We start from the raw sequence: 4,044 nt of genomic DNA, 5'->3' as shown, positions 1-4,044 counted from the left end.
AGTTCTTCTTAAATTAAAAATGATTTAAGACTGTCACTTAGTCCAGAGCAATTGTCAAACAGGGCAATTCTCTCGGTTAAAAATGAGATAAGCAGGGACGCCTGGGTGACTCAGTGGTTGAGCATCTGCCTTTGGCACAGGTCGTGATCCTGGGACCTGGGTCGTGGGATCGAGTCCCACACCAGGCTCCCTGGAGGGAGCCTGCTTCTCTCTCTATGGCTCTGCCTTTCTCTGTGTGTCTCTCATGAATAAATAAATAAAATCTTTTTTTAAAAAATGAGATAAGCAAAGAAGAATATTGGAAAAATCCCAAATGGCGTTTGCTTCCACTAAAGCTAGGGGGCACACATTTTTCCTTCCACCTCAGGCTCCAATATGGTTCCACCTGGCACTGATTTTTTTTTTTTTATTTAAAATCTGGATATTTTGTTCATCGTGGGTGTTTTGTGGCATTTGGAGAGCATACTTCTGACTTTAAAAAATAAGGCATTAAAATATTATTTTTCTTGATTGCTGAGTTTTTTTAACGTCCCCTTAAATTTTGCACTTCAGGTGAGTACCTCACCCTAGTTCTGCCTCAATTAACCACCGTGGCCCAAAGGAGACCCTTGCCCTCTGGATTGCTTCCTGCATCACTGTCATCAGACATGTATCTTCATTCAAATCGTACCCAACTCAACAGTTCTCTCAATGCCCATGACTGAAGAGCCACTTTCCCTCAGAGAATTTGTATCTGCATTATTCTCCTTATTCAAAGCCCTAAGCTCTGGAACGGGCTCCAGTAATTCTCCGGTTTCCGTGCATACAGCTAGGCGGTTGCCCTCCAGCCTTTGGCTAGATGGAGTCTATAAATGGAATTCTCTTAATCTTTCGCAAGGCCCTTAATCATTCGTACACTCTCTGCCTAATTCTCCGTCCTGATGGAGCCCCGTCCTGATGAAGCAGGGTGACAGCAAGGGTGACCCAACGATGCATGAACACCTAACACCCAGCTCCTTCCAACTGTGCCCATTCCTCCTCCAGACGCCCCTGTGGGAGAAGGGGCGTTCTAGGGACTCCTTTTCATTTCTACTGCTGACGCCCTGTCCCCCACCAGATGTCTACCAGCTGGAAAAGAGGGGTGGCAGCTGTTTCCTTTGTAAACAATTGCAACATGAACATCATTGTCCACAAGCTGGCTCGGGAGACTGTCAGTGCCCTCGGGTCGAGGACACGGTTCCACTCCTCTGCCGACGTCGAGGGCAGGCTGGGGAACTGACTTCGATCTAGCAGCTTAGGCTGTCCCTTCCCTCCACGATCCCACAAGAAGAGCACCTACCCCCTTCTGCGGGCAGAAGACGGACTCGGTGACCTCTCTCGGTCTCCTCCAGCCACAGGATTCCACTGGGCTATTATTAGAATCATCTGGACAGAGCTGCAGTGTGACATCAGGCGTCTGGGTGTGCAAAACTGAATGGAAATGTTTATGGGTGCTCTGGCACACGAAACCGCCTCTGATGGCCCTTCTGGTGTCACTCAACTTTATACTGGGGCTATTTCCCTGAGCCTTTCTTTCCGGTAAATGTTTCTGCTTATTTTCCTCAGTCTGCTCATTTCTTCCACTTTTCTCTCATGTTTTCCCTCTCCACTAGGTTCCACTGACACGAAATCAGGAAGCCTCATTCCCACCAGTACCCACCACCCCTGGGCCTGGTGTGTGGAGCATGGAGGTGAGAACGTGGGCTTTGCGACCCTGCAGACGTGTTTGGATCTCAGCCCTGTCATGTGCTAGCTGGGGAACTGGGCAGGTCACATCATCGGTCCTGGGGCCCCAGGTTCCTCTTCTGTAAGATGGGATGATAATACAGGACTCAGAATATTGACAGGATTATAGCAGGTCAAGGGCAGAGCACAGTGCTCAGCATTGAGTGAAGACAAAAATATTAGCTGTTGAGGACATAAATGAGCCTTTACATGATAAAAAATAGCTACACCAGAAATGCGTGAGTGTGTTCCTATTGCACAAATTCAAGAATACAGAAGTATACGGAGGGGAAAAATGAAAGAGCCCTTTCAGGGGCTGCCCTTCCCCATCTCCCTCCCTTCCTCTGTGTTAATAATAGTTCTTTCTTTCTTTGTCTCCCTTCTTTGGGGGAAGAAGGAGTTAATTATCTGATAAGTGAATTTGTTCTTACCGTAAAGATCCAAATGTTCAGAAGCATATCACCTTCCTAAATTTAAAGAAGTTCCCCTTCATCACGATCTCTTTCCCTCTTACTTCTGCCTCTGGAGGTGACCACTCTTGGCAGAGATTTTTCTCATCTCTCTTCTATAATTTACATATATGTAATACACATACACAGACACATACACATTTAGGCTTTAAAACTATATATATATTTTTTTCAAATATTTTTATATCATAGAATTTAACTATATTTGGTATCCTGAAACTGTTTTATTCTCACTGGGTGATGTTTTCAACATCTCTCCATTTCAGTACTGATAGAGCCATTAAATCCTTCTTAATGGCCACATATAGCATTCTATAATAACATATGGACTTCAACTTAACTTATTTTCTATTGGCAGACACTTAGGTTATTTAAAATTTTTTTCACTGTCATATAAATAACTACCTTTAACCTCTGCAGGCTGAATATCAAGTATTATCCACATTGGCAGCTGTCCCTAGGTGGCCTGGAGGCAGTCAGCCTGTATACTGTCAAGGAAGCACCGTCCTGGTTCTGAGCAAGGGCCTCTGCAAGACCCAAGATCACTCAGATCCTTGCACCACCACACATAGAGCCACGCCAGTGGCTGTCGTCAAGGTCCAGTTTCTTGGAGGCCACATGGAAAGGCTGCAGCCCAGATGATTGAAGTGTCCCACAATCAGAAAGTAGGGAAGGGTGAGATGCCTTAAGGAGGTTGCCTCCAACCGGGTTTGCTTCTTTGAAAGACTGGCCAAGAAATTACAAGTGATAGACGATTTGTATTTCTCTGGTATTTGAGGATTTTAAATGTGAGCAAATGTAAATTTAAGCGTGAGTCATTGCCCAGGAGCATACACTCCAAAACCCAAAAAGGAACATCATTTGAGTGAAATGCTGACATGACAGCAGATGGTAGAGCTGTGTGATCAGCATGTGTCTGCACGTTGCCAGGCTCGCATAAAGACCTGTTGAATGAATGAGGCTGGAGGTGAAGGGAGGATGAGGCCGTGAGAAAGCTTGAGTAGAATAAAGATCTGGTTTGACCAAAAGGGCATTATGGGCGCTGACATCTCAGGGATCCCCCCACCTCTCATCCCTCCCCAGAGCCCTGGGATCAGAGTCTGACAGGCACAGGAGTTGTACTCAGAGTGGGGTAGGCATTGTCCACATGCCAGGAGATGGCAAGAGCTGCTGGACACAAGAGGGGGAGCCCCGGCTACTGCAGTTCTCCAGAAATGTCAAGGACCATAAGCAAATTAGGAAAGCCATAGAGATGCACCCAGAAAGTTCCGGAGTACCAGCAAGAAGATGGCACACTTGAAAGGCTTTAACTGAAGACACTTTAGGGAAGGGATTGTTAATTGAGGCGGGCAAGGTAAAAGAACCACGAAAGGTAATGAGGTGTCCAGGGACCAGCAACTGCGGGAAACCATTATTTCCCCCAGGCCTAAAGGAGGGGAGGGGACTGCAGTGAATCCCAATGGCTAAACCCGCCTGGAAGCAGAGGGCACAAAGGGTAGGGAATGGATCTGGGCATGGGGGCAGGGGTGAGGCAAACAGAAGAGATTCAACATGTCCAGTAAGCTTGGGATTTCAGAGGTGGGGGCGGGGGGAAGACAGTAGCTTGAGCTCAGGTGGGATCTGGCTAAGCCATCCTAAGTGAGTCCCTGAACGCCCAGCTACGCTGCCAAGCCCTCTGATGCCCACTGCTTTGTATCGACTGACCTTGGTAAAGAGGCCAAACAAATCTCTGGGGTATGGGTGCTAAAACCATCTCCAGGTGTGGTACACCACTTCCAGTGCCGTCTAGAAAAGTGAGAAGGTGCAGGTTACCTAAGAAAGCCCGGGTTCA

General features: G+C 47.0%; 1 long non-coding RNA gene across 1 annotated transcript; it reads left to right on the top strand.

Moving 5' to 3' along the window:
• The first annotated feature begins 632 nt into the window (after positions 1-632).
• On the top strand, positions 633-3,014 carry LOC102153409. Its single transcript, XR_005365246.1, has 3 exons — positions 633-1,557; positions 1,632-1,709; positions 2,634-3,014. It is a non-coding gene; the product is annotated as an uncharacterized LOC102153409 (long non-coding RNA).
• Positions 3,015-4,044: the final 1,030 nt, after the last annotated feature.

Source organism: Canis lupus, chromosome 10, assembly GCF_011100685.1.
Source record: "Canis lupus familiaris isolate Mischka breed German Shepherd chromosome 10, alternate assembly UU_Cfam_GSD_1.0, whole genome shotgun sequence".
NCBI lineage: Eukaryota > Metazoa > Chordata > Mammalia > Carnivora > Canidae > Canis > Canis lupus.
This window is presented reverse-complemented; position numbering and strand designations above follow the sequence as displayed.